Below are 19,037 nucleotides of genomic sequence, written 5' to 3'. Positions count from 1 at the left end.
AGAATGACTGCGCTTCCTAAACTTAGACTTTCGTCCATACTGAGTTTAAGGTGTTATATTCATGGTTGAATAATTGGTTTCTCAATCTGATTTTTTTCTGATCTGAGTTAACTTGTTTGTTCACAAACCCTTTGTGGGTATTCCAGAATTTTCTTTAATTTACCTTGCAATCTCTCTTTTTTTTAAAAAAAAAAAAACAATGGAACTAATATAAGAAAATTTTACATTCTCAGTCATCTGTTCTACTACATCAGTTTTGGTTTTCTTTGATTAATTTCATTTTAGATGGAATTATTTCACTTATTTTGTTTTTTTTTGTATGTGTGAAATCTTGTACGGAAACTCGTACTCTATCACTCTTATTGTATGTATTATTGTTGTTGTTGATATAGAATGGATTCAAGATGTATACGTTTATTTAAGAAATGAAAATCTTTCTTATTAATGAATACTAGAACCAATCAGAAATTGCCACAAACAAAGGCTACTCATTCTTATAATAGAAGGTAAGATCGAAGATCAAATTGTTAGAACGGATTGTGGATAGTGCATTCATCTCTGGAAAATTTCTTGTCAACTTTCATTAGAAGTCCTTAACTTGATTTCTTGATATGCTTCTTAACTTGGTTGAAAGCAACTTTTAGTAACTGCCTTAAAAGAGTGCTGAAACTAGGGCATACTTTTTGTTATCGTCTTTATATTGGTTGATGTCACACGATGTTTGTATTGAGGGAAGGAACCATATTGATTTGACACTGTGCTTGTTCTTATAAATTTGTATATCTTTCTTGTGTTCGTATAAATGCATGAATATAAGTACATAATTTTTTATGGATTTAAATTTAAATTTTAATGTGTGTCTGTTTACATTGTTGACATGGGTCATGTTATGTCATTTGCAATGCAATACTTAGTTCAGGCTAAGATTAAGAAACTGAAAAATACATGGTTTTCTTAATTACATGTTACTGTTGGTGAAAAGGGCCTTCCTTTTTATTTTTTTTGTAATGATCATCTTATTTTTAATATAATTTGTATAGCTTGAACTTAATCATTTATAGATATTGTGGCAGCCTGATTCCTTCAATAAATTATAAATGCAGGTTTCATTACTTAATTACATGTTATAACCAACTCAGCATTTGACTTTAGACCTTTAAGCAGACAATTAGGTTTTTGAAATCTGCAATCTTCTCAGACATGCAGATTGATATTAAGAATTGTGATTGCTGTAAATGCTCCCTCGATCATGTTGATGATCAAGCTACAGCAATCCCACCTGCAAATGCTCTCTTGCTTCTGCGTTGTCGATCCGCTCCTCGTAAGAGCTAGTTAGAAGAAGCTAATAGGGCCGGAGAGCACGAGGAAGATCAAGGAGACAAACAAGAGTGCAAGAGGAAAGACGAGGAAAAAAGAAAAAAATTAGGTCTTTAATGGAAATGGAAAACAGGAAGGTGAAAGAGAGCTTAGTAGTGATGAAATATGACCCTGATTTCTACAACATTTCATCTAATATAGCCCAAGAGACCTGGCTTGTTGGTGGAATGCAAGATCATTTATATTGAAGCCGAAGTTGGAAGAGATTATTATATTATATTATATTATATTATTATCCTTTGTGACTACTCTGATTTCTTCATAGTTTCACTTTATAAATACTTCTTTGTGCTTCATTTTTGAACCCTTTCATCGGGGGACTGGAAATTCTAAGCCTTATATAAAAGACTTTGAAAATTTATCGAATAATATCCAAAAACTATAAAATAAAGATATTTTATTAAAATAAGTCTAAAACCCTAAATTTAAAATTAGTATAAAAATGAAAAATTAAATCAAACTGAATTATTATACATAATGTAAAAAATTTAAAAGACCTTACCCCTAAGTATTAATGAAGTTTCTTCAATAGTGGCCTTTGCTTTAAAAAAAATTACCCCTAAGCATCGTTCCCTCTTTCCAAAATGGTTTGGTCATTTTTAGTGTAATCTTTTTTAGAAAGCTTTCTCCTGAACCATTTAACCTTATGCAAATTGATGAAAGAAACAGTGCATTTCTAAATTTGTGCATACTTAATTAATCCATTTTATTTATTAAAATTTTATTTTATTTTATTGCTTTAATTCACAATTAATTTACTTATATTTATTCATCCTTTGACTTGGTCTATCATGCTTGAAAGAAGGGCGAAATGGAAGGAAGCTATTAGGATGGTGTCTGAATATTTAGATCAAATTGTAGGATTTTTCTTCTGTAAAGCAACCGAATAAACAAGTTTATTGAACATTGCAATTCATTCCATCATATATAACACAAGATATGGTTTACAAACAAATCATCAAAGCTTGATAAACAATATCTAATCAAGAACAAGTGCATGGAGTTTAAACATTACAAGTTTCAGTTCTGCCTCCAATATGCATTTCCAAGTTGTAACAAAGAGATCATTCGAAGGGGAATTTTCAAGGATGTTTGGCCACAAAGAAACTCTTCGCACACTTCTTTCATCGTTGGTTGAGACTTGGGTTGTGGATTTAGGCAAGCGAATGCCAACGTAGCAATGCGAACAAGATTTTGTGCAACCAATTGGCTTGTCGGAAGTGGTAAATGGTTGTCTAGCACATCAATCAGCCTCGTATTTATCAAAGAAGTTGGTGATGACAACCATGATAACTCTTCTTCGGGATGCTCTCCCATTAACGTTTCCAGTGCTACCACTCCAAAACTATAGACGTCACATTTTTCGGTGACAACCAACGTATATGCAAGTTCTGCGTACGAAAAACCAGATTAAAAGAAAATCATTTATATGTTCAATTAATTTTATAAATTCCGAAGAAAATGTCATCAAACGAAGCAAAGAAAACCACCTGGAGCTACATAACCACATGTGCCCACAATCATGGTCCGATTAGATGATTCCAGATCCAACATTTTAGCAGTCCCAAAGTCAGCTACAAAGGTCTTAAAGCTCGTTTAAAAGAACATTGTTACTTGATATGTCTCGATGAACTATTGGAGGGCTGCAATCATAGTGCAAGACAAAGCATGCGCTATGCCTCTGATGATCTCCACTCTTTTTGTCCAATCCATTTCCACAGCTTCCACTTCATCTCTTAGGTTGCAGAACAAACTCCCGTTTTCCATGTACTCATAGATCAAAAACATGGACCGTCGGTGTAGACAATACCCATGAAGCTTTACGATGCTTCGATGTCGTATTTCTGTTAGAAACTTGATCTCATTCCTGAAGCTCTTGTCAAAGGCTGGATTTTCAGCTTCTAAACGATGAAGTTTCTTCAAGGCAACTACTTTACCACAAGGTAGTTGTGCTCTGTAAACACTTCCATAACCACCAACTCCTATACAGTATCGAAAGTCGAAATCCTCTGTTGCTGCAACAATATCCTCGTATGCTATCTTTCCATCATAGTTCCATATGGAACACAAATCCCCATTCTTCGTCGGTTGTGCACCGACAAGGTTATTCTTGAGCTTAAATCGTGAAAATAGAAAATATCCCAAAATGGAGAATGCGAAGAAGATGGCAATAGGGAGGAATATTTTGAGATAGTAAAGAATTGTACTGCTGTTGGCTTTGTTGGTTACTGGAGAAGGACACATATAGGGTGATAGACGACTATTGCCTTCAAATGGATCGGGAGAAATCTTGTTACAGTTGTTTCCAGCATCGATAATACGAAGCTTAGTGGCAGACAAGATAGGGACACTACCTGAGAGTTGGTTGAAGCTGAGGTTTAAATTTGATAGGTGAAAAAGCCTACCAATTTCTTCAGGGATTGAACCACTCAGCTTGTTTTGGGAGAGGCTTAATGAAGTTAAATTTGCTAAATTCCCAATCTCTTCGGGAATAAGACCTTCTAATAGATTTGAATCAAGATCCAAACCGCGCAAGTTGAACAACTTACCAAGACAAGAAGGGATTGAACCACTGATTTGATTTTTGTCAAGGTAAATAGATTCCAATTTTGTCAAACGACACAAAGCCAGGGGAATATGACCAGTAAAACTATTATTAGTGATGCTTAAAAAGTTGATGTTCTTCAACTTTTCAATATTCTGAGGGATGGAACCTTCAAGTTGATTACCATCAAGGTACAAAGTTTCCAAATTGGTTAAATATCCAATTTCTAATGGGATAGATCCATTAATTTTGTTTCCCCAAAGAAATAAAGATTTGAGATTTATCAACTGACCCAAAGCAGAAGGGATCGAACCTTCAAGTTGATTACTTGGAAGGTACAAAGTTTCCAAATTGGTTAACTGGTACAAGGGAAAAGGTATTGAACCAACCAGTTTGTTGTTGCCGAGATGCAAATCTGTCAAGTTTGATAGAAATCCAACTTCAAATGGGATAGATCCATTAATTTTGTTTCCCCCGAGAAGTAAATATTTGAGATTTAGTAACTGGCCCAAAGCAGAAGGGATTGGACCAACAATTCCACAACGTCTTAGGCTTAAAGTCTCAAGACCCCTCAAATTCCACAAATTTTGAGGGATTGTATTATTACCATCATCAAATTGATACCCATCCAAAAGTAGATGCCTAAGGTTGGTCAATAGCCCAAGAAACGGTGGAATGTTTCCACTAAGACTGGTCCAACTCAAATTTAAACTGACAAGGTTCACTAGATTCCCTAGTTGTGGAGGGATGGAACCGTTAATATTATAATTATAGGACATGTCAAGGTACTCTAATTGGGTTAGGTTTCCTAGAGAAGGAGGTAACTCACCGGATAAACCACAATGGGACAAGTCAAGGTGCTTCAATGCTGATAGATTACCTATCTGATACGGGATTTTTCCACCAAGTTGACGATCACTAAGATCAAGAAGGACAAGATTTGGAAATAAAGAGAAATTCAATTTCCCAAATCTATCTCCAACCTCAATATTGGGCGCATCAGAAATGTCAATTTGGATGATGCTTCGAGCAGTGTCGCATGATATACCTGGCCACTGGCAACGTTCTGAAGCATTGTTGCTATAGTTGCTCCACCACCCACTTTCTACCATAGCTATGGCTTCGGACGCCAAAGGCGATGGATCTGCTACTGTCACAGTTCTGGCAATGGAAATTAGAAAGATGGTAGCCTGCAGTATCCCTAAAATAATGGAAAAGGTTGAGGATGAGGCCATGTCGAATTACCTAAGCTTAATTGTTTGCTAAAGGTTCAGTAGTAGCATATATGTTATAGTTTCCAAAGAGAAGAATTTAAGGAAAGTGATTATAGGAGTCAAGGTCTTGTTGCAGTTGTTGTAGGGGCCAGTTGTTATCATTGCTTCAGTCGATGTCATGTAATTTACTTCATGTGTTGTGCTTTCTTTTTCATGGAAATTTCTATGTTGTTAGTATCAATAATATACAATAAAAGGATAGAATCTTTGCTTTTTTTGTTTCTGATGGTCCATATTTCTATATAATAGATAATAATAAATAAGCATTATCCTTATAGTATTATATACGAGACATTAGAGTATAAATTAATTGTCGCCCAAGCCTTTTCTATTATTTTGTTGACTTACTTTTCCATTAAGTGCCTAATTATGACTCAAGGGAATTGTTGGTTCAGTCGTGATGGTATTTATTTTTCAAAGACGGGGGGTTTTAACGTCCCCTTTACTTTAAATATTGTCTTCAGTTTCTATCTAACAAATTTCTCACCCATTAAGATCCAAAAAGTGGGGACTTCAAAGAAATTAATGGTACTCTTTCTATTCATAGATTTTAATGAAATTATATCTATGCTTATTTAATTAATATATTTTTATTAAATTGGTGTTACAAGTTAATTTAATGTTAACTTAGTCGGAAAATTTATTTAAAATTCAAATATTCATAAAACTAACAAATACCAATATAAGGTTAGGGTGAAAAACACGAAAAACACCTTAGTGTTTATAGAAATACTCCCTGTATTGGTAGTATAAATAATTCTTAGACTTGACACACAGACTCTCCCTGTATGTTGACCGTCATACTTTGATTCATTACCAAATGGATTCGTATTGATATATGCTTAAAGTAGGATGTTTTAGGTATGATATGACATATGGAGGTGATGAAGTGGTTCAAAAAGGACTCATCACCTCAAGTGATACGAGGGAACATATCTTTTGTATAACTGCAAGTCCTTAATGAAGGCAGATAATCAAGGTTAATAATTCAACATAATTAGAAATTTAATTGAAATAGAATATATTTATTACCAACATAATTAGATGTTTAATGGGTCACACACCATAATAAAATTTAGAAATTAAAACGAGAGGGGCTAAATTAAATAATTCAATAAATATGAAAGATTTATGTGATAATTAACCAAAAGTTGGTTAAAACCCTACTCTATTTATTCCTCACTTAACCGCACACTACATAGCTTAACTAGTCTAAGGGGTTTGTTCTCATAAATTATTTAAACTGTTACATGTTTTTTAGGAAATATTATGTGGCAGATATTGATTATGCAAATGCAAAATGTTTTCTTGCAGTGTATCACGGGGTATGATATTATTTGAAAGAACAGAGCTAGACACAAATACTAAAGACGGCTCACAAACTCTTTATTCAAAGTTTCGAAATGTAGTTGTGAGGATATTTATTGTTCTAAAAAAAATTTTCCCATATTAACACACCACATCAATATAGTCTAAAAAACAATGTTCGATCATGCTAACTATACTTCACAATTCCATTTACAGGTGGAATTGGAATTATCAACACTTTAAATAGTACATAAAAAAATAGATCTTGATAATATTAATGATACAGATAAAAAATGATCTCGATAATGTTAATGATACATATTTAGATTTTGTTTTAGATGATGAATGTTATACCCCCTACCACATGGACATGTGTCAGTAGCATAGACAACATTGACCCTTTCATTAAGTCTGCCTGAGAAGATGTCTCATCGGACCATCCACCAAGATCAAAGGAGCACCAGCCCTTCAGAAATGCTAGGCACCCGCTTTTTTGGTGTTAACACATCTCCGAGGCCATTAGGACCTGCATGGGCATAACAACCTTGTATTGATAGAATGAATAATAGAATGGGGCCCATCATGAATATCCTTCATGCTCGTGAATTTCCTTTACACATTTCGTGGGACTGAACATTTATCCTACCACGTTATGCTAATGGACAAGAGGACCTCTCTTATAATATCCTCTTTCAACAATCAACCTATCCTCTTGTTCATTTCCGGCTCTCAGCCTATTTAAGTGAATCGGCCTCAAGAAAACCACCACTCACTCAGCCTTACTTCCTCCTTACTCCCCTCCATTGTAGTACCTTGTATCAACAATGAAGAAATTGGTCAATGACTAATAGATGATGATAAGAAATACATGTTAAATGCTAGAAAATGAATAACCCAACAAACATGGAATGCTATAGCAATAATAAAGTTGCATATGATGTTTATTTTCCTTGTACTTTTTTATTGGTAATCGTGGTTTTGGTTACTTTCTTGGACTAAGATAAAATGATTTGAATTTAATTTATGTTACTTGTTTAGATTTTTTCTCAAGTATTATTGATAACCATTTATAGTAATTAATACTTTTTAAAAATTTAAAATTTTTAATTACAATTTATACTACTAAACAAGACACAAAGAAGTACAATATAATTACACTTTATCAACCAAATGCATTTAGAAAATTATAATTCTTTGTAATTAATTGTAACACCCTAAAAATTTGTGGTTTTGAATTGTTAGAATTTGTCAAGTGATTTAATTGGGTTAAAATGGTTAAGTTTTGTGCTTGTGTGTGAGAGGTTTTAGGTTCAAGTCTTTTTGTTGAATTTTTTTTTATCCCAATTCCTTTCTTTCTTTGTCTGACTTATATTTTCTTTCCACTCAATTGTATTGAAAAATAAGTCTGTTGGTTCAGTGGTAAGGTTTCATCTTACCCAGAGGTCCTGTATTTGAATCCCCGTGCGTGCAAGCGGAAAATATTTTCGGTTTCTCTAGTCTGGGTCATTTAGGAGGTTGAAGTTTGAGTCAATTTTAACTGCTGTGAGATCTGATAGTGGTTACTTGGTAGTTGAGTTGGGATTTTTTTAGATTTGTTTTTTTATTTTATTTTATTATTATTAAAATTTCCCCAAAATTCTCCCATTCACTCTCTCACGTCTCTCACTTTTCCCTCCCTCTTTCCACGTTCTGTTTCCAATTGTTGCTAATGGATTTTTGTCATTTTCTTTCTTAGCCATCTTTCCTTGTTGTTTTTCCTTCTGTTGCCTCTTTTCTTTCATTCCTTGTTCCGCTTTCTTGCTGTTTTTCTGTGTTGCTGGACATTTGAGATTTAGGTGCTTCTGCTTAATTTGGTAATATCTCCGATAATAGCTTTTATTTACCTTAGAAGAATTTGTTGTTTTCGTTTTATATGGAACTATGTGTATGTAAGATTCGATCTAATTAATGGTTTTGGTGTACTGTTAGGAGAAGTTCGTGAAACGCACGACATCCTTCCATTGAGTTAGGAGATTTTTAGGATAGTCGCTTTTGTTTTGGGTAAGTAACCGAATGTCGGAATATTGATTTCCGATTTGTTAAAGATTTGTTATAAGCGGTTGTAGCCAAATTAGTGGTTTAAATTTAGTGTTTCATTACTAAAATTGATTATTTTAAATGCTGATTTTGGGTTCTGAAATTCTTGCTGTTGGATTTGCATCGAAAATCAATCAGGTGTGTAACGAAAAAATTGAAAAGTTGTAAACGGTGCGAAGCCAAAAAGTGAACTGTCAATACGACATGCCCGTGTGGGCCATACAGGCGTGAGACCCATTTTTCGTAAATATTTGTTAGAGTTGTATTTGAAGCGCGACTCGAAATACCCTTCACATTCATGAATATTCTTTACACATTTGGTGGGACTGAGTATTTATCCTGCCATGTCACACTAATAGACAAGAGGACCTCTTTTATAAATACCTTTCAACGATGAAGAAGGGGTTGATTTTCCAATCCTTAAAGTACTCTTAGCAACCATCTCATCTTTCAACAATCAGCCTATCCTCTTATTCCTTTCCAACTCTTCCCCTCTTTAAGTGAACCGGCCTCCACAAAACCACCACTCACTCCGCCTTACCTCTTCCTGGCTTCCTTCCATTGTTGTACCTTGTATCAACAATGAAGAAATTGGTCAAGGACTAATAGATGATTATAAAAAGTATATGTTAAATATTAGAAAAGGAACAACCCAACAAACGTGGAATGCTAGAGCAATAATAAAATGTTTATTTTTTTTGTACTTTTTTATTGGTAATCGTGTTGTCGGTTACTTTCTTGGACTAAGATAAAATGATTTGATTTTAATTTATGCTACTTGTTTAGATTTTTTTTCTCAAGTATTATTGATAACTATTTATAGTAATTAATACCTTTTTTAAAATTTTAAAATTTGTAAATGTGTAATTACAATTTATACTACTAAACAAGATAGAAGGAATTACAATATAATTACACTCTATCTCATTAAAGGCATCTAGAAAATTATAATTCTTTGTAATTACTAGGAAGTGACATTACAACCTTAATAATCACATTTTCATATAATTCCTCGGTATCAAAATACATTCTACATGTATACATGGAAACACCCCATACATCATGTGCCTGTACTATGCGCTAATGTAAAATTAATTAAAAAAGACATAACAATAGTTAAAGAATGACTTAATGGTATTTTTTTCTCATCAAACATTTTCAAAAAATCAATTAAGCCCCTATGAACTTTTTACACCCAATTGAGCCCCTAAACTAACAAATTGGTCAAATAGGCCATTTGACTAATGTTGACCAATACATAGAAAAGGATATATCAATAGTTAAAGAAGGGCTTAATGGTATTTTTGGTCCTCGAATTCAAAAAAAAAATTAATTAAACCCCTACGAACTTTTTGCACCCAATTGAGCCACTAAACTTAAAAAATTGGCCAAATAGGCCCTTTGACTAATGTTGACTGTTACAACATTAACGTAACCATTAACGACGCTAACGTGGTGCTTCCTGTTAGCAATAGTTGTTATGTGCCAGTACCAAGTTCATTCATTTTGAAGCTTAAAACTTTTTTAAATTAAAAAATATATATTTAAAAATTAAATTTTATAAATTTCTAAAAAATATTCAAAATTATAAAAATATTAAATAAAGTTCAAAAAATTAAAAATTAATAAAACCATTTACAAGATAAGTCTATGTCCAGATTCATTCAAGACAATTTTTCTAAATTAGACGAAGCTTAAAAATATTAAAATTATTTTTTAAAATTGGTATGTGTATTAATGTTCTAATTCTATTGGTACATTTTAGGATGTATAAAAATTAAATAAATATTTTTAATTCGAATGTGCTTAATATGGAAGAAAAGTGAGAGGAAAGAACCATTTTTTATCCTAATGTATAAAAACCGGTGCTTCCAAATTGGAATGATGGAAAGAAAGGAAATGAGAGAGGTGTATGCTAGTTCAAAATTATGCATTTTTAAATGTTTATTTTCTTTCATTTCAATTTTCAACTCTACCCAGCAATAGATGGAAAAAAATATTTTTTCTTTTGATTTTTCCATGTTTCCTGCTAAGCACACATATGAAAAGAAAATTTATATTTTTCCATCTTTCTATCTTTCTACCTTTTCTTTTCTTTCAATTTTTCCATCTTTCCTACCAAGCACACACATGGAAAGAAAATTTATATTCTCCATATTTCTATTTTTCTACCCCTTCAATTTTTCATCTTACCGATTTTCTTTCCACTCTACCAAGCAAAGCCTTAGGGTGTGTGCTTGGTTGGGGCAATTTACCAAAAAAAACCCTTTTTTAAAAAAATTACCGAAATGGGCCCGGTATTTAATTATTTACCGGAATGGGCCATTTTTCGGCAAATCGCATTCACGTTAGCGCGATGTCAGGGGACGCGCCAGCAAGCCGCGGCCACATCAGCGCGCTTTGCTGACGTGGCAACAAATCGCGTCCTAGAGGGCACAACCCTCCCAACGCGCGTGAACAGTGCGCAACGGTCAAATTTTTGACTGTTGCCCCCTCCCAACGGTAAAAATATATATATAAATACCCCCACCCCTTTGTTTTTTTTCACAAACTAATCCTCTCTCAAATTTCCTCTCAATTTGCTCTCAAATTCCTTCAAAATTTCTCTCAAATCCATATTTAATTTCAATTTGCTCTCAAGTTCTTCTTAAATTTCTCTTAAATCCCTATTTTTAAATAATTTTAAAAAAATTATTTTTTTCAAATTTTTTATACCGTAAAATTTTGTACGATTTCAGCAATGGCCGGAGAATTGATTCGTCTTGATAATCGTCACATATCGGTGGAACAAATGAAAATGGTAAGCGTTAAATATAATTTTTAAATATTATTTAAGAATTTTTTATTTATGTATTTTCAGATAATTATTAATTTATTATTTGTTATAAAAGTCTGTAGATCGGGTATTGGAATGCAATATCCGGAATATGCATGCTCCTCCATCTCCGTTAGTAGAGAACTACCTACGGAAAGCGGGTTTTTGGCACGTGGCGACGGTAGGCCGGGGATGCAAGGTGGATCCGAAACTAATCAGTGCGTTGATCGAGAGGTGGAGACCCGAGACGCACACATTCCATCTTCCATGTGGAGAGTGCACTATCACTCTAGAAGATGTCAGTCTGCAATTGGGATTACCGGTGGACGGGTACCCAGTCAACGGGTCTGCCCAATCTAGCGATTGGGGGGCGGTGTGCTACGAGCTTTTGGGCGCTATTCCGGAGAAAATGGAGGGAGGTAAGATCGAGATGGGTTGGTTACGTGACACATTCCTTGATCCGGATGAGGATTCAACCGAAATTGAAAGAATCCGATATGCTCGGGCATACATTCTTCAATTAATTGGAGGTTATCTGATGCCCGACACGTCACGGAGCCGCGTACATCTAAGATGGCTGCTGAAACTCTTTGATTTTAGAGCAGCCAGTGAATTGAGTTGGGGGTCTGCCGTCTTGGCCACATTATATCGGGAGATGTGCAGGGCGACGCAACCAAGGAGAGCAAAAATTGGAGGCTGCCTGTCACTACTACAGTCATGGGCACGGTTTCGCTTTCTATTTCTACGTCCTCGAGTGGACCACCCATATACATTCCCACTCATAACGATGTAAATTTTATATTAGAGTTTACAATTATTATGTAGATATTTAAAAATAAAAGTATGCTAAAAGTTTATTTAATTAGGTGGAACCATCCGGCAAGTCATTCTCGATTACCTACAGAACTTGAAGATATACGGCTTCTATTAGACCAACAGTCGGAAGCACATGTAAGTATTAAATAAAATTGATATTTCCATCATTTGCTAGTCTATTGGTAATTAGTACTTAGTATTTAGTATTATGTATATAACTAATATTTCTATAATGTTCATATAGTTTCAATGGACACCATACGAGGATCCAGCAATTCGGGCAGTAATTCCGGATGAGTTCTTACAAAATCCACTAGCTTGGCACGTGAAAGTTGTGTTGATCAACTACGCAACCATGGAGCCGCACCAGTCAGACAGAGTGCTACGATAGTTTGGATGTAGACAACCGATTCCCGTGGATCCTGAGGTGTTTGACGATCAACACAAAGTCGACCTTCGGCAATTGAATACGGATTGGCTGAGATACTGGTCCGAGTACATGGAAATATGGGAAGATCGGTATGAATATATACCTACTCGGGAACCAATCATCATTCTGGAGTTAGCGTGCGTTCCGGAATACATGCCATGGTTTAGGATCCATGGCAAGCCGTATTTACTGACGCCAAAGGAGAGGCAGCAGCAAATACGTGCCCAAAGGGAAAGGCGTGGGGCTCTAAATCCAAGACGACAAGACGACAAAGGCAACCCCTCAACGAGGCCCAGACATTCACCCAACTCATCATCAGCGGCCATGCAATCACCAGGCTCAACGAGAGCACCGACACAGTCACCCGACGCATCGATGATACCCACGCAACCGCCTTTTCAGATGATGCCAGGTGCATTTCCTAGCCTTTATATGTATCCTAACCCTTATATATATCCTTTTCCGAGTCCTATGGTAGGTTGGAGCCAAATGCCCGGTTCAGCTCCATTTCCTGTTATGCCGAGTGGACCGCCGATGTATAGGCCAGCGGCGCACGAGAGATCGCAAGAGGGGCTGTCGAGGAGCTCTCCTTTTTACCAATCCCCACCAACGTATGGGTTTCAAACACCGTCATCGTTCGTGATGCAAACACCTCCACATACACTATTCTTTGAAGGTGGATCATCGTCCCAAGTCCGACAACCAGATGTCGTACTGGAAGAACCAGAATCCCTGCCGGAGGAACAACAACCGCCTTCGGAAGCTAGACAAAGGAGGAATCCAGCGCGTAATCGTCGACGACCGCCATGTGGCACTGAATCCCCCGGGCATAGACATTGATTGCCGTATTTAAATTTATTTGTACAAATATTTTGAATATTTTGATATTATTTTATGTAATAAAATAGGAATTTTTTTGAGTTATTTTGATATTATTTGATGTAATAAAATAAAATTTTATTTGATGTAATAAAATAGAAATTTTTTTGAGTTATTTTGATATTATTTGATGTAATAACATGAGCTTAATTAATTTGTACAAATATTTTGAATATTTTGATATTATTTTATGTAATAATAAAATAGAAATTTTTTTGAGTTATTTTGATATTATTTGATGTAATAAAATAGAAGTTTATTTGATGTAATAAAATAGAAATTTTACGCCTAATTCTTTTACGAAGTTCTGTCAAATCTATGTTCTGGTTAAAAACTAGTCGCACCGTATTCTCCGACAAAAAAACAACACCATTCTCTGTATGGCAAACCTCACCATCGTAGTAAATAACTGCACTAATACGTTCACTCATATTTGAAACTCTAACCTTCTTAGCCTCTCTAAATTGTTTCTGCTGTGACTTATGCATTCTGAGAACATTTTCTACCAAATTTATAGCCTCAGCCCAAACATGCTACTGTAGCAAAGGCGCGTCCACGAGGGCGCACTTTCACAAATTCTTCTCAAATAGCATCCTGCTAGAAGCGATTTTATACTATTTGCTCAGAAACGTCAACTCGAAATTATTTCTTCCATGACCTACTGTAGCAAAAGCGCGTCCACGAGGGCGCGATTTCACAAATTCTTCTCAAATAGCATCCTACTAGAAGCGATTTTATACTATTTGATCAGAAATGTCAACTCGAAATTATTTCTTCCAGGACCTAAAAACCCTAAAAAGCCTGAACCCTAAACCCTAAAAGCCAAAAAAACCTAACGTGGGAAAAACGGCAAAATCGCATCCCCCGAAACGCGCTATGTGGCATGAAGTCGCGGCCATGTCAGCAAAGCGCGCTGACGTGGCCGCGACTTGCTAGCGCGTCCCCTGACATCGCACTCCGTGGACGCGATTTGCCAGAAAATGACCCATTCCGGTAAATAATTAAATACCGAGCCCATTTCGGTAATTTAAAAAAAGGGGCTTTTTTGTGTAAATTGCCCGCTTGGTTGAGTGGAATAGTGGAAGGATGGAAGGAAAAATGGAAAATTGGAAAGAAAAATATAAGGATAGAAAATACAATTGTTCTTTCCATAGTTGTGCATGGCAAGAAAGATGAAAAAATCGAAAGAAAAATAATATTCTTTCCATCCATTACTCGGTAGAGTTGAAAATTAAAATGAAAGAAAATAAAACATTTGAAAATTGCATAATTTTGAACTAGCATACACCTCTCTCATTTTGTTTCATTTTAGTATTCTAATTTGGAATGATTTTTTATGCATTAAGATAAAATTGGTCATCCTTCCTATTTCTTTCCACTCACTTTTCTTCCCTACCAAACATACTCAAATTTAATTAAAGGTGTATGTAAACAGAGAAAAGCATATACATAAAAATTGAATGTAATCAAATACTCATCACCATTGAAGTGTGGAATTTTCCACAAAATATTTTGAAACCAAAACTTTGGCTCAATTGTTTATAATATTCTTCTTTCACATGTGACATTTAATTTATTGAGGATATATATTAGTTCTAATGACGTGGTATTATAAAATTATAATATGTTAAATTAATTTTATATTTTTAAATAAATTTAATTAAAATCATTTTCATTATGTTATATAACTTTTTATTTGATTAATAAGTTATATAAATTTTTACAATTATAATTATAAACTTTATTTATACGTATTAGAGTTGTGTGACCTGAATCTTTATTAAAAAAACACAGTGGTAAAACTGATGGTTTCACTTTAAAAAGGCAAATCAACTGAACAAAAACCAACTAAGTTTATCTCAAAATGTCACAACACTTCTTAAATAGGACAAGTTAACTCGACTTAATAATCTGGCATTTTGATAATCCCAAGCAGTTACATTAAGTTTTCTAAAAGTTAGTAAAAAGAAAAAGATTTTCAAATCTAATTAGTTCTATGAGGCCATTTCGGTGACCAATGTAATCTTCAAAATTCGACCATAATATACGGGCCAAGTTAAGAAGGTTACAGTTGAATACCTTAAGTTGAATACCTTAAGATCAGCCTCTTATCCCTCCCTAATAATAATTTTACTGGTCATATTCCTCTAGCTTTGTGTCATTTGGTGAAACTGGAGTACATTTCGCTCTCACTAAAATCTGCAATTTGTGCTTAATACTCAATGTCTATTTAATATATTGACTATTGTTTCTGTTAAGTATAACTCTTATTTCAGTCAAATTTTAGAAATAATCTTCTAGTTAAACTCTGTTTATTTGTTTCAATCAAACACTGATTAGTTTAGATTATTTTATTATTATTTGACATGTGAATTTAGCCTATAAATAGGCTCTTTTATAACCTTAGAAAATACACCCATTAGATATTAGAACTCATAACACATTTAGAGAATTTTGTGTTTACGTTTTGAGGGTTCTTTGTTTTCGGGTTTTCGAGGTTTAGTTTTTATCTCCATCTTTTAAACTCTTCGTTTCTTTTGCCATTATAGCAAAATTATCTTTCCCCGTGGTTTTTTATCCTCTTTGGAGGAGTTTTTTCATTTAAATTTGTGTGTTCAATTTCTCAATTTATTCTGCTATTTTTTTTACTTGTTGCTTAATCGGGTCGATCCTAACAAGTAGTATTAGAGCTAGTTTAATTTCCATAGATCAGCCCATTTAGAAATGGCAGCAATAAGGTTTGAAATTGATAAGTTCGATGGTGAGACAAATTTTAATCTGTGGCAAGTTCAGATGATGGCAATTCTAGTTCAAACCGACTTGAAAAAGGTTGTTATCGGGAAAAAGCCTGAGAATCAAAATCAAACAGAATGGGAAGAGCTTGATGAAAAGGCCTTGTCTGCAATCCAGTTGTGCCTCGTGAATACGGTATTGTAGGAGGTATTGATGGAGAAGACCTCATCTGCCTTGTGGAAAAGGTTAGAAACTCTTTATGCGACTAAGTCTCTGGCTAACCGTTTAGTGTTGAAAAAACGTCTATTTACGTTTCGTATGAACAAATGTGAGCTTTTTAGAGATCACATCAGTCAATCCATTACTCTTTTAAATGATTTAAAGAATATTGAGGTTCATATTGACGATGAAGATCAGACTATGCTATAATTGTGCTCTTTACCCCCTTCATACAAGTCTTTCAGGGAGACCCTGATTTATGGCAGAGACAAACTCTCGTTCGAAGATGTGAAGGGTCATTAGTTGAGTAGAGACAAACTCGACAATGAGTTTGGTTTGGATAGCAAGGCAGATAGGCAAACTTCCATTTTGGGAGCATCAAAGAAACGAGAAAAAAGGTGTCGCTATTGTAAAAAGTTAGGTCACGTCAAAGCAGATTGTTATAAATTGCAAAATAAAAGAGCTACTAAGAGTAACGAGGAAGATGTAGCTGGTGCTAATTTGGCCGATGAAAGCGGTGATGATTTCTTGTTAGTGTCAACGAGCGATAACTCCAAACTCACGTCCGAGTGGATCCTAGATTCGGGATGTTCTTTCCACATGTGTCCCAACAGAGAATGGTTCTCCACATATAGTTCGGTTGAAGGTGGAGTTGTGCGCATGGGAAACGATTCATCTAGTAAAGTAATTGGTATTTGTACTGTTAAAATTAGGATATACGATAGGACGATTAAGACACTCTCAGATGTCAGGTATGTACCAGATTTACGAAAGAATCTCATCTCCTTGAGTATTTTAGACTTGAAAGGATGCAGAATCAACATCGAGTCGAGCAGCATTAAAGTATCTCGTAGAGCTCTCGTTTTGTTAAAAGGTAAAAGAACTGGCAGTTTTTATATTCTGGAAGGTTCTACAGTGACTGGTGAAATCGGACGTCTATCATCCGTTATAGAGTCGAAGTCAAATTGTTTGAAGCGGAGGCAACTTGGTCATAGGAGGGAAAAATGTATGACTGTTTCATCGAAGAGAGGTTCTCTTTTGGATACAGGTTTTGAAAAGTTAGGGCACTGTGTTCGTGAAAGTCAGACCCGGGCTAGTTTTGATTTGGCAGTGTACAAGTCGAAGGCTAGAAGTCTTCCAGTTTCTAAGCATAGATTCAACTCAGTTAATTCCCTGCATAGTTCAAGGTGGAGATTTGTTAAGTATGACTTCTATTTCAGTCAAATTTGAGAAATAATCTTCTAGTTAAACTCTATTTATTTGTTTCAATCAAACACTAATTAGTTTAGATTATTTTATTATTATTTGACATATGAATTTAGCCTATAAATAGGCTCTTTTACAACCCTAGAAAATACACCCATTAGATATTAGAACTCATAACACATTTAGAGAATTTTGTGTTTACGTTTTGAGGGTTCTTTGTTATTGGGTTTTCGGGATTTAGTTTTTATCTCCATCTTTTATACTATTTATTTCTTTTGTCATTACAGTAAGATTATCTTTGCCCATAGTTTTTTATCCTCTTTGGAGGAGTTTCTCCACGTTAAATTTGTGTGTTCAATTTTTCAATTTATTCCGCTATTTTTTGTTATTTGTTGTTTAATCGGGTCGATCCTAACAATTTTTTCACATAGAAAGAATTTTTTGTTATCATATATGATATATGGCGTAAACCGTGTCTAATTAGACGAGTCTAAGAAACAATTAATCATGTTTTGTTTGTCTCTAAAAACTAAAAAAATAAGTTGGCAAACAAGTGAAAAAGCATTCATCATGGAATAGGTTTTGCTTTGCTTGGATGTTTTCCAGATAATTCTAAAGTGCATTATTTTTTTAAAAACCCTAAGTTGAAAGAAGGTTTCTGAGTGGTTTCCGATCATAAAACCCCACACGTAAAGTAAGTCATTTTACACAACTCTTAATTCTTACTTTAAGATGAAAATACAGCAGCAGGTCCACAAATATCGTGGGAACAAATTTGATATTGTTTATTGTTGTATACTTGGTTAGCTTGCTGGTTTTTCAAAATATATTGAATATATTCAACATAAATCGCATATACTATATTAAAAAAAAAACATAGATATGATAAAGATGGTATGTGATGAGGAGAGTTGACTTTTCGATAAAAGCTTCTGAATAGGAAAACTTTAGCTTGATTGTGAGGAAATTGTCAACAAAGTTCAGATTATCGTCTTTCTTTGCAAATCTAGCTTGGAAATTTCTACTTTACATTGAATTAGAAAAGAAGATGCCATGAGAGCAAATGAGGTGCATTGCACATTTTACGGGGGCAGATACTTGCTAAACTGATTAGTTTGTAGAGGGTAGTGGCATAATCGAGCCGAGTTTGAATATTACTAAGCTCGATATTTAAATTTTGAAACTCAATATTTGGTTTGAGTTTAATTGAACATTTGTTTTTAAGTTCGAGCTCACTTGAGATATAACTGAGCTACTTGAATTTGAGCTCGATTAAACTCGTTTATCAATTTTTGTACTTGAACTTGGCTCAATAATTAAGGAAAATGACGTAACTTAATAATATAAAACATATGAAAG

The 19,037-nt window shown here is 34.4% G+C and overlaps 1 long non-coding RNA gene and 1 pseudogene across 1 annotated transcript; one reads left to right on the top strand and one right to left on the bottom strand.

Moving 5' to 3' along the window:
* Nucleotides 1-2,272: 2,272 nt before the first annotated feature.
* On the bottom strand, nt 2,273-5,189 carry LOC105797403 (probable leucine-rich repeat receptor-like protein kinase At1g35710; annotated as a pseudogene).
* Nucleotides 5,190-8,243: 3,054 nt separating this feature from the next.
* On the top strand, nt 8,244-8,812 carry LOC128032494 (uncharacterized). The gene is made up of 3 exons (XR_008188731.1): nt 8,244-8,357; nt 8,473-8,544; nt 8,719-8,812. It is a non-coding gene; the product is annotated as an uncharacterized LOC128032494 (long non-coding RNA).
* Nucleotides 8,813-19,037: the final 10,225 nt, after the last annotated feature.

Source organism: Gossypium raimondii, chromosome 9, assembly GCF_025698545.1.
Source record: "Gossypium raimondii isolate GPD5lz chromosome 9, ASM2569854v1, whole genome shotgun sequence".
Taxonomy (NCBI): domain Eukaryota; kingdom Viridiplantae; phylum Streptophyta; class Magnoliopsida; order Malvales; family Malvaceae; genus Gossypium; species Gossypium raimondii.
This window is presented reverse-complemented; position numbering and strand designations above follow the sequence as displayed.